General features: G+C 38.7%; 1 long non-coding RNA gene across 1 annotated transcript; it reads left to right on the top strand.

The window, feature by feature from the left end:
• Nucleotides 1-5978: 5978 nt before the first annotated feature.
• Nucleotides 5979-6933, top strand: LOC111189607 (uncharacterized). The gene is made up of 2 exons (XR_002648821.2): nt 5979-6258; nt 6843-6933. It is a non-coding gene; the product is annotated as an uncharacterized LOC111189607 (long non-coding RNA).
• The last annotated feature ends 6113 nt before the right edge of the window (nt 6934-13046 follow it).

Here is a 13046-nt window from a genome sequence, read left to right on the forward strand (position 1 = left end):
TTGCTAGAAATTACCAAAAGTAATGCTTTTGTTTTGGACATAAGAAACCGATTAACTTATAATCAAAATGTTCGATGAATGCCAAGGCTTTTTAGGCTGAACCAGCCCACTTTATAGCTTCTATGGCTAAAGCACCGCTGCTGTGATGTTTAACCTGGCAACCTCAGGGATGGAAATAGTATTGTGTAATAAGCAGCATGGGGAGTCATGCACAGTTCTAGTTAGAAAATACTGGCTTTAGCTCTGCTTACAAGAGATGACAGTGCTTGAACAGTGCATGTTTCCTAAACATTGGAAAACACATCCAGATCATTTAAAACTAAAATTCTTATTACTTGTTTTCTCATGTAGCAGTTTTTGGTCAAACGCCAAACTATGTCTGAGGGTGTTTTCACACCTGCCTCGTTTGGTCCGGACTTTCGGACTTTTCAGTTTGGTCCGAACCAAAGTAGCAGGTGTGAAAGGGGCCGCGAACCACGGTCCGAATCAAAAGACCAGGTTTTGGTCCGACCAAGAGAGGTGGTCTCGGTCTGGAAACTGAACCATGGTCCGGTTTGTCTGCAGTGTGAAAGCGCTTTTCTTTCGGACCAATTACAGGAAGCTGAGCAGGCTTTTCTCAGCAACGGCAGCAGAAGAAGAAAAATAACCAACTACTACTGACTGCAGCCTGCGGGAAGGCAGAGTTGGACTTTGTCCACGCCACGCCTTGTCAGTCTCTCAAGCTTGTAGTGTAACACAGTATTTAAGCCGGACGACACGGCACATTATATTTAAAGTCCGCTAACTGCCTAGTACATTGTTTACTTCCGTTCAGAGGCGGAGCTAAGACATGATGCGGACAAAGTGGGTGGGACTGGACGGCATGACGCAAACAAAGTGGGCGGAGCTGGACGCGCTGGACGTCCAACTCCGCCTCCCTGCAGGCTGCAGTCAGTACCCTTTCAAAATAACCGGAAAGCAGGAAAAATGAGCCGTGGATACAGTTGATTCAGGACAAGCACGTTCGAATGGCAAATTTGAACTAACCTAGAGTACTGTGCCTGAAGTTGCTGCTGCTGGTATTAAAACCACAATAGCAGCACTACTATGGAGACGAAATGAATCTGTTAATTTTATCCTTATCCTGGAAAGGCTTCCCGCCGAATGAACCACCCGCTGAATTGTCAACACGCCAACATCAGACGCATGTCCTTCTAAAACCAATCAGCGTCAAGTTAAGGAAAACGCATCGATAGGTAAGTGATGGCGAAGTGTATGAGTATCACACGAAAGTCTTTGGTGCGCTCCCTAAACTGCAGTGTGAAAACAAAAATAAGCGGACCAAATATATACAATGTAGCAAACACATGAACCTTGGTTCGGACCACGGTCCGGACTTTCAGGTGTGAAAGCACCCTAAGTCAGGGTCATTTTGTTAGTCCTGTAGGAAGTTAGCTTTCTATTTCTCTATTTTTTCCCACATGAACAGGACATCTCTGACCAGGGAATTTTAAGAAAACACACATTCAGTTCATGCAAATGAACTAAAAACACGCTATAACTGAGCTGAATTAGTACACTTCCTGGGGGTGCAAATAACCAGCAGTCCAAATCATGGATTAGAAAAGTTCTCAACCATGCATTCCTTAATCGAAACACCATTTACAGCCATAAAGTAAGTTATTGTCCAGAACGGAGGAAAATCAGTTACTGGCTATTTGCCAGCTTGGATAACTCAATACACATTCACAGAACAGGGTTACTCCCTGAGTGTGAGCTACTGTAGGCGTACATTACTAAGAAATGTTTTTATAGTTTCATATTATATAAGGTGCAGTTTATTTAAACAAATTCTGCTTTATTAAAAAACTGCTGTTGCAGTCTTTAGTAACCTAGCACATCCATAGAAACTACCTGATAGCATGGTTACACCTTAGCAAACACTCCAAAGCAGCTTCTTAGAAACAATTTAGCAACACAGTGTGTCCTTAAAGAATTGTTTTAATTTATTTATGTAATGAATGGCATTAATTAGAAAAGGAGGATTGGTTGTTTGCCAACTTATAAAACTCTCACTTGAGCAAAAAACAATAACTTTTTATTAGCATATTATCAAGGCACAGTTTATTTAATAAATTCTGCTTTCTGACAAAAATGCATATGCACTGACTTATCGTACAATAAATTAACATGACCTTAATTATTTTTGCTGATCTTGTTACAGTCTGATGTGTTTACTTGAGTGTATTCAGCAGAGACGTTGATTTTTGGCCAATTTCTCTGTTCTGTTGTGTTTTCTGTCTGCTCTCTGTCTGAGACAAGGTTAAGCCTGTGAGCAGCAGCAGTATCTGTCATCTGTTGTTATATATGTTTTTATTTTTGCTTGTCTGAAAAGGCAAGAGGGCAAGGATTTTAAGTAACTAACTCTTGACAGGTTCAGCACAGCTGTTTACTGAAAGCCATTTTAGGTGAATCTACCTCATAAAACTGAATAAGAAAATCCAGCCAAGATGTGCAAAACTGTCATGTGAGCAAGACGTGCTAATTTGAAGAATCTGAAATATAAAACATATTCTGGGTGTTTAAATTTTTTTTGTTTAGTAAATAATTCCATTTTTTTCTTCTTAATTTGAATGACTTTACTCTTACCCTACAATGCAGACAAAAAATAAAAAATGAAAAAAAAAACAACAACTGGTGCTGTATGGGATTGTTTAGTCCCTTCATTTTCTTTAAATGTATGAATTAATTATTAAATCCCCATCCATTGATCCCACCTGTGACTTAAAAATGGGATACTTTCTAAATGTTGTGCTCTAATGAAATTCCCTTAATGTGAGTCTGTGTGTCATATTTAATTTAGCAATGGTTTAAGTTTTGTTGATTCTTTATTAATGTGGAATATGTAAACAATCATAAAGTCATTGCTCTTTAATAGGGTGTGATATGTGTTATTTTGCTATTATATATTTATTATACATTTGTTGGAATGATGTGGAAAATGACAATAATATCATTTATTGCAATAATTCCTCAGACAACCAATCATCCATTAAAAACAGTTACAGTCATATGAAAAAGTTTGGGCACCCCTATTAATCTTAACCATTTTTAGTTCTAAATATTTGGGTGTTTGCAACAGCCATTTCAGTTTGATATATCTAATAACTGATGGACACAGTAATATTTCAGGATTGAAATGAGGTTTATTGTACTAACAGAAAATGTGCAATATGCATTAAGCCAAAATTTGACCGGTGCAAAAGTATGGGCCCCCTTATCATTTTATTGATTTGAATACTCCTAACTACTTCTTACTGACTTACTGAAGCACAAAATTGGTTTGGTAACCTTATTGAGCTTTGAACTTTTGTACAATAAACCTCATTTCAATCCTGAAATATTACTGTGTCCATCAGTTATTAGATATATCAAACTGAAATGGCTGTTGCAAACACCCAAATATTTAGAACCAAAAATGATTAAAATTAATAGGGGTGCCCAAACTTTTTCACATGAGTGTATCGTTAGGAGCCATTTCATATGAAACCCTAAAAAATCTGCAGGGTTTAAACAATAGACCTAGAGGAGAAAAAAGTGATTAATTCTTTTTCTTGGCTCAGAATCTATCTTTCAGACGAGGTCTGCGAATTGAATTTGCATCCAGTTGCTTCCAAGACTGCTGTTGCATTCACAGTAGCGCATTGAATATCGCAGGCTGCGCTCCTCGTTGCATCTGTGTTCGTTCTTTGGAAGCACACAGGCCCTCCTTTCTGCTTGGCGGGGGAGGAAACGTACACTTTTCATCATTCCAGCCTTGGGTTTTGGGCTGCAGCTGGCAAATTAATTTGGGTGCTGTCTGGGCTGTTGTTCAGCGCTGTACGCGAGCCCAAAGCCTGAGGCCAAAACACTCTCGCTCATGCTCACGCATCCAAGCAGAGACCTTGAGAAACCTTGAGATGTGAATACACACGCCGCCGCTTGATAATGCCCGGGCACCGCGCAGTTGATATCCCTGCTGGAGACAATAGACACCAGTCAAAAGACTGAAATGAGATGGGGCTGCGCTTCCATTCATCCTTACAAATCCATACCCCTCCTCTCATATCCCGAACAAAAGCCCAGAGTCGGCCGCGACAAACAAAAGTATTCAGTTGCTTCGGCTTTCAGCTTCCGCGCCGCTCTGAAGCGCCTTTTTAATAACTCAATATAACTCTCCTGTTTTGCTCACGCTCAATAATTGGCACGGTTTTGCCACTATTGTCGAACACACAAGAGGAATGTGTGTGATCTGGCTCCACAGTAAGGGGAGGGCACGCTGGGGTGACGGCTCACCTTACAAACAAGCCTCTCCTGCCATTCCCACAGCACTGCTGACAGCACTGGCAAATAACCCAGACCAAAAGTACTAACACTGGAGGAACTCTGACTCCCGAAGAGAAGAGAAACACTGGCAGGAGTCTGTAAGGCTGCTTATTGGTTGTGTTCTTTAGAGATCTCTAACACTCTATTGGCTTTTTGGAAAAAATATTTTTATGGTCTAATTACTCAGTCAAGCTTTATTAGTCTATTAAAAAAAAAAAAAAAAAAAAAAACTCAATTAAAATATAACTGCTCAATGAATCAGAAATGATTTACAATTTGCATGAATAATAAGTAAAGAGAAAGTGTCAATAGGGAGATACTGTATTCATGCACCCCCTTTATACACATAATACAAGATTCATAAAACAGGTGATTACAGCTCTAGGGCATGCTACAGTCATATGAAAAAGTTTGGGCACCCCTATTAATCTTAATCATTTTTAGTTCTAAATATTTGGGTGTTTGCAACAGCCATTTCAGTTTGATATATATAATAACTGATGGACACAGTACTATTTCAGGATTGAAATGAGGTTTATTGTACTAACAGAAAATGTGCAATATGCATTTAACCAAAATTTGACCGGTGCAAAAGTATTGGCACCCTTATCATTTTATTGATTTGAATACTCCTAACTACTTTTTACTGACTTACTGAAGCACAAAATTGGTTTGGTAACCACATTGAGCTTTGAACTTCATAGCCAGGTGTATCCAATCATGAGAAAAGGTATTTAAGGTGGCCAATTGCAAGTTGTTCTCCTATTTGAATCTCCTCTGAAGAGTGGCATCATGGGCTCATCAAAACAACTCTCAAATGATCTAAAAACAAAGATAGTTCAACATAGTTGTTCAGGGGAGGGATACAAAAAGTTGTCTCAGAGATTTAACCTGTCAGTTTCCACTGTGAGGAACATAGTAACCTCTTAACATGCCCTGGCCCGCCGGCGGGCCAGAAAAATATGATATTTAATATCTGGCTGTGTTAATGAATAGTTATAGGTTCAATATAGACACCCAATATACCATTTTAAAGCTTAGAATCTCTGCCTTTCAGTTACATAGCCTATTTAGCTGTATCTCCTTTCAGAAAATAAACATTTAGGGCGAAATATGCCTTGGTTATGAAAATATTAAATCATAATTTTCATATTTCCGTTTATCGGACGTCCATATTTGATTCCGAAACTATGCTCCGTTTTAGTGTAGGATGTACGGTCCCTGAATTAGAGCTGAAAGAGCGCGTTGCAGCGCGTGTTCAGAGTTGAAAAATGCACAGGTTTGGTCCTGTATTTACCTACAGTCACTCCCCCCACCCCCCCAACACCCACCAGCGCGTCCCCCACTCTCTTACCTTCAAAACGAGTCCACACTCAAGAAAATCCATCAATCCAGTCTCCTATAATCCACAGTTATATCCACCCCGCGCGAGGAATAATGTGAGACGGAATCTAAACTTTAATTCCGAATTAAAAGCATTTTATTCGACGCTGCTCCGATTCTGGCCCACAGCCAGACAGGGCGGAGCCTACTGGACATGACGGTATGAGAATGAGGTCTCTCAGCCAATCAGGTGGCGAGCTCGGCCAGCTGAAAGGCTAAGGAAGAGAGATGCTTGGCCATAGAAACTTTCTCAGAGGCTGCGTCCGAAATCGCGTACTTCCATACTAAACAGTATGCAAAAGCAGTATGCGAGATCGGGTAGTGTGTCCGAATGCGCAGTAGGCGAGTTTGAGTACGCGAAAAGTTCCCGGATGACGTACTGCACCGGGAGACATTTTTAAGTATACAAGCCCAGCACACTTCACCCGCTAATATTTCCCACAATCCACCGGGAGCCGCGCTGAGCTGAGTGACCCGTCAGTGAGCGGCGGAGCGGCGGAGGAGAGGAGTGGAGAGAGAGAAGTTTATGAGGTGAGGAGATTCAGATATATAAACTGTTTTGGTTGTTTGTGATATCAGGCTGTAAATGAAAGATTTATGAGGGTTAGTTTAAGTTAAAGTAGCGAGTTATAGGGGTGTGGGTTTGTTATTAATGCTGTTGCAGACAGAACATCTTTATTTTCGTATCTGAACTGCTTTACTGAGCAGCGTTAGCCCTGTGCTACTGAGATCAGTTAGCTTAGCTAGAGTTATTAAACTTATCACAACTCTTTATTAATCTTCTGTTCTGCAGCACCAGCGTTTACTAACTCACTACAGCCCTGTATACTGCTGCAGTTCTGAGGAGCTGGGGCAGTTTTAACTTAATACTGATCAGTCTGTATAAACTCATCTGAGAAAAAAGGCTGCTGATATCAGAGAGGCTTTTCAACAGACAGACAGACTGGTTGCCAAAAATCACATTAATAAATTATAACCAAAATCTGACCATTTTATTTAGTTTTATTAAATAGCTAGCTAACCAGCCAGAATGGTAAGACTTTTATGTTGTTCAGAATTTATATTATATTTGTTTAATGACCAAGCTAAACTGTTTTAATCTGTGTGTGTTTCAGATTCAACTATCCTTCCTACTCGAGAGGATGAAGATGAAGAGAGGGAGAAAAATGAACAATGAATAAAAAAAATAAATAAAGCTACTTTAAAGACTTGTCATTCTTGTATTTTGTGAGAAATGTATTTGTGTAAATATGCAAGTGAGGGAAAAATTATATTAAATAAAATAACTAAAATATTTTTTTAATTTACATTTTATTGCCAAATATGATCCCCAGTTTTCCCGAAACTGACTGGTTCTAGCATATTTTATTTACATCAGTAATGCATATATGTTGCCTTTATGTTTAATGCAGTCAGTAAAAGATAATGTATAACAATAAGGATCATGTGTTTAAATATTTAGGCTAGAAAAGGAAATTCTGAGGTGAAATGGAAAGGCAGGAATTAATTAACATTTTGGTATTTATCTTTGAAACTTTTTGATAATTGTTTTGTTGCATAAGCAAGTATTATTAATATACTTCATGAATATTAAACAGTCTGTTCATATTTATTATTAAATATTTCATATTTGAGGAAATATTAATTTTAAGTTTTATTTACAGTCAGTGTTTATTAAATAGGACAGTTTGGGGGTTTATTTATTAATAAGAGCTGATTAATGAGGGGATTTTAATGAAATTAATTAGGGTAAAGCTCTGTAAAGTGTGCCGCTGGTTAGGAGGGGTGAGAGGTGAAAGGGCGTCAGAGGTAAGATGGTGGATGTAGTGCGTCCGAGGCTGCGTGCGTACTGCGGTCTGGCGTACTGAAAAAGCGTACTGCTTTGCTCGACAAGCAGTGCGTACTCACCCCAATCCAGTACGTACTGCTTAAGTACGCGATTTCGGACGCAGCCTAATAGACTTTCCACTCAGCAGAACAACCGCTCTTAAAGAGACACTGCGGATTTCTGTTTGTATATGAGTAGACCACACAAAAACCCAGAGTTTACTGCAAAATGAGTTATAAAAGTGGTATTTTTTATTCTTATAAAGTTTCCAGTCCTTTGGAGAAAGAAAAGATCATTACTGGTTCAAATCACTATAACTTCTAACCAGTAATAGGTGGCAGTTTAAAATTTTATATGATGATTGTAAACACATTATAGTAAAATATAGAGCTGTCAAAACCCTTCATTAATATAAATAGTTCATTTTATGTGTCTGAAAATAAAAAAAATTAATAGAAAATCTGAAAAGCGCCTAAAAATTTTCCTGGTTTTTACCATATTTTGGCCATTACATGTTCAATTGAATAATTAAAATGCCTTAAATGAATTGTGTAAAGGCTTCTAAGTAATATTAATTCATAGAATTGACTCTAAATAATTTAATATTGGAGTGATAAGCCTTCAAATGTTAGTATGTAATTTCAGGCGGAAAATGGTAAAAATAGGCTTGGAGCTTAAGAGGGTAAGGAAATGGAAGACCACAGAAAAGTTCTTTTTAAGCCGTGGCAAGAGAAGTGGTAGGCCAAGAAAAATACCAGAAAGGCAGAGAAGAAGAATGGTGAGAACAGTCAAGGACAATCCAAAAGCAAAAGCACACCTCAGGCGACTCTGTTTGTGGCGTGCTTGCAGAAATGGCTTCTTTCCCATCACTCTCCCATACAGCTTCTCCTTGTGCAAAGTGCGCTGTATTGTTGACCGATGCACAGTGACACCATCTGCAGCAAGATGATGCTGCAGCTCTTTGGAGGTGGTCTGTGGATTGTCCTTGACTGTTCTCACCATTCTTCTTTCTTGGTTTTCAATGGGACGTACAGCACAGATGTCCACGTAATAAATGCAGTGGCGCGTCTGCAAGCAGTGAACGCTGCACATACTGCCTGTGTAAACAGCATGGAGCAGCAGAAACAATGTTTGTTCATAGCAGTATATTATTTGGCTAATATACAGCTCTGAAAAAAATAAGGGACCACATAAACATAATGAGTTTCTTTGATTTTACCAAATTGAAAACCTGGATGATCACAAGCCATCAAATGGAGCTGAACTGCTTGAAGTTTTGCTACAGGAGTGGCATAAAGTTATCCAAAAGCAGTGTGTAAGACTGGTGGAGGAGAACATGCCAAGATGCATGAAAACTGTGGTTAAAAACCAGGGCTATTCCACCTAATATTGATTTCTGAACTCTTAAAACGTTATGAATATGAACTTGTTTTCTTGGCATTATTTGAGGTCTTAAAGCTCTGCCTTTCTTTTGTTATTTCTTATTTTCTGCAAATAAATGCTCTAAATTACAGTATTTTTATTTGGAATTTGGGAGAAATGTTGTCCGTAGTTTATAGAAAAAACAACAATGTTTATTTACTCAAACATATACATATAAATAGAAAAATCAGAGAAACTGATTCAGAAACTGAAATGATCTCTTATTTTTTTTCCAGAGCTGTATATCAGATTAAAATGCAACTTATCAGCAGTTAACTCAATTAAAATGAAGTATATTTAATAGCTGGGTCGGTCAAGGCCAGATCATGTTCTCACCACAAGCAAATTGGATAACAGCGGAAGTTGGGGTCAAACTTGGTGGCGTAATTAACTTGCATAAAAAAATAACATGTTACTGATTCCAAATTAATCACTTTTGTTCAATTTAAAAAAGGGCTTTTTGTTGCATTTCTAAGCAGAATTTAGTCCAATTTACCATAACCATGCGTTTTCCCACTCTTTTGAGTCATTTTTCATGGAAAAAACAAGTCCAAGGTTTCATGAATGGTCGAAATTTTCACCAAAATGTTTTTCTGATTTGGGTCAAAAATTTAAAAGTGCTTTTTGTCGCATTTCTAAACAAATCACTATTAACGCCTTAAAACATTGACAGCCCTAGTTTATAAACAGCATTTTCATGATGTAATGTAGTGATTTTTATTCCTTGCATTGATGCTGTTGACATCACATTGGAAATTTGTGTGAGTACCTATTGAAAAGTTTTTTTTTTTAATTTTTATTCTATTTTGGCCCTTGTGTAGTGACCCAATAATGAGTGAAGCCCCTCTCTAGAAATGAATTTGGCTTGGACCTTGAGAGCAACAGTTTAAGTCCAATGAAAGAATAGAAGAATGGAGATTTGTGCACTGAATTCATGTTGTTTTGTTAGTGTTTTATGTTTTCTGTACATGGTCAGACATGCTGCTGTGTCAGTGGCTCAGCTAATCCTGTTTGCCTCATGCTCTGTTGAATACCAATTCATGGTAAACATTTATCCGTATCTTGTATTCTGCTTCGCTTGCTCAGGATCTCAGGGATGGAGGTCTCTGCGCTACACTGCCTGCCTACCATTACTGACTTGTCTGATGTTTATTTAACATGGCGATGCCTACTTCTCCTATCTCCCTGGAGCACTCTTCAGCGTGTACTCTCATTTCCTACTGTCTAATTACCATTGATCATTACAAATTTGATTAGCGCATATGAGGGGAGGGAACGCCATTTTCTTTTGCCACCAACATCCCCCAGACTGTGCTTTGTAACTAATGAGGGATGTGGGGGAGCTGAGGACTGCTGGAGATCTCTCAGAGCATATTTAAGTGCACGGAACGTAGTGGGGGCAGATGGTGCGGGCTGGTGGGCCGCCGGCCAAGTCGCCTCTGGCTGCCACCATTCGCTGCTTTCACACCCTGGAGGAGGACTGGGCTCCTCTAGCCCTCACAGCTCATTATCCCTTAGCTGAGCTGGAAGCCCGTGGGTGCTGATCTCGGGCGGCATCCTCTCCTGCACCGCTGAGCCCAACAATTAAACCAGAGAAAGTTCAGCCCATCGGAAAGCATATGGGCGAGCCGGAATAACATCTGCCCAATGATGCTGCGTTCGTCTGCACTGAGCTAAACTTCATTGCAACATGGAGCAATTAAGGCTTCGATTATTTGTATTGTGTGTGGGTACTACTTACACATTACCATTAGCCTTAGCATTTCTTTCTTATTAGCATTTTGTCCTCATTTTGTGAAAATAGGGCCTTGGGACCTGGCAGTGAATTGGAATACTCGATTATATTTGATGACTGGCATTAGTATAAACGAGTCTTCAGATCATTAGATGAGATTAACTGCGTAATGACAGAGACGCTGGTCTAAAAAAGCAATGGAGGCATTTAAGACGAACCAATTTTAACATTACAGGAGAGCAAGCTGGACTCCTTCATTGGTTCTTGGCAGAACTTGACTGTTTTTCTTGCCATGGAACATCTGGTGAGGCACTCTCAAGGCCCGAGGCCTCTTCTTCAAGAAAATACCATTTAAACACTCTTGTCTAATAATACACAGCCAAGATCAGATGGATGTTTCACAGCCAAGAGTATTGTCCTAAGTAGAAAAGGCTGGGTTGAGTCTGGTTTGTGCGTTGCTTTGCCTTTTTTTGGCCAAGCTTAAAAGGTATTAGCTGCCAAGTTATACATAATAGGTTAATTAAAGACACATTTAGAAAAATAATTATTTACAGAAAATGCATTTAAAAGTTCCCTAGGGAAACACAAGTGGTTCCTTGATACCAATTTTTACACAGATATAGTGTTACAATTCTTGTCATCTCATCATAAAAGCTGCATAGGGGAATATTTCAATCAAAACAATACCTTTGGTAAGGAATGAGTGGTGCAACTGTCTAAGCGCTGGCGTTCAATCTGGAATGTTTCTAGAGGGTCTGCCTCTAGAATCCACTCAACATGCAAAGTTCAGGGTCAATAGCAAAGAAATCACCCAAATGTGCCCTACAAGGACTTAATGGCTTAAACTGAGCTTAAACTATTTTTTGTCATTTAAAAAAATAATAAAAAAAAAAAAACAATTGATATTGGATTATATGCTTTTTACACAAGTATCTTTTTGAATATCCCAACTAGAAAATAGTTGATATAAATTCTTTCATTGCCAAATCCCACCTACAACATAAAGCCAACAAATTAATGGAAGGGGAAAATATTTAACTTGCTCTTACTTTACAAATGAGGCATCTATCATTTCTTCTTGAATTAAAAGATTAAACCTTTGCACTAGAAAAAAAAGTCTTGAAACTTTTAAAAGGTTCAAATCACTCAAACTTGTTCTTTATGGAATTCTGCGTTGAAACGTTCCTTATGGAACCAAAAGGGGCGACTGAAATGGGCATTTTGTATAAATGGGCTGTTTAGATAGTATCTTTTTTAGGAGGCTCTTGTGTGGCACAACTGTGCCAAGTGCTGGTTCAATCTCTAGTGATTCACTTTTACAAAGATCTGTAGCCAGGATTATGTAAGGGATGAGCCTCTCTCTCTCCATCCCTCATAATGCATGATGCTAGCCAGGGCATCGGTTAGCTGATGTAACAGAACTTTACATTATGTAAAAACTTCCAAAAGAACTCTTCAAACTCTTCATGATTCTTTATGAAATCAATCAAAGAACCATTTTTTAACTTTACAAACAAGCACACCCACTTATAAATAATATGTTAATGCATTTCAAACCTCAATTAGATATTGTGACAAATGTGGCCATTATTAGATGATCTTGCTTGTATAAACTCCTTCAGTTGGCATGTTGAGTCTGCAGTCAGCTCTATCACTTGTCTCTGGCCAGGATTTAATTAACTAATTAGACTGGAAATGTGTGGCCTGATTGGAGGAGACAGATTCAGGGCCCAGGCTAGAAAGCAAAGCTCGACAGAGTTATAAACCATGATAATTCACAACCTCCTCGCTGAAGCACATCTATTATGCACTCACCCGACTCCATTTGTTTCCATAGACTGGGAGCTCTATCAATTCTGTATTCTCTTAAGTGTGTGACACATTGATTTATACCCTGTAAGAGCATGCGGCGGGAAAAGTTCTAAGAGGAGTTTCTGCAGCACTTCGTTCAGTGGGAGAAGAGGATTAATGTTGACACTGTTTGTAATCCGGTTCAGGAAAAACTATTGAAGGTAGTGATTGCTTTGTTTTCGACTGGTGGAGAGACTCTTTAGTCATGAATGGGGCTTGACAATGTTTATAAAGACACATTAATCTTTTTCTTTGTCTCTCATAGTCTAGCAAGTTTCCTTTGTTTGCTGAATTGCAAATGAATGTCTAGATTCCTGCTTAGTAAAGCTGTCTATGAAAACAGCTCCTCTATTGTAAGGAATATGATTCGTCTTCTTTCTTTGTCTTTGAAACAAATTGCATCTAATACATTGTGTAAATTAGAGGTCAATGAATATAATTTTACAGTAGATTTAGCAATAGAGATTTTAATGTGTCCTGAGT

The sequence above is a fragment of the Astyanax mexicanus genome, chromosome 10 (assembly GCF_023375975.1).
Source record: "Astyanax mexicanus isolate ESR-SI-001 chromosome 10, AstMex3_surface, whole genome shotgun sequence".
Taxonomy (NCBI): domain Eukaryota; kingdom Metazoa; phylum Chordata; class Actinopteri; order Characiformes; family Acestrorhamphidae; genus Astyanax; species Astyanax mexicanus.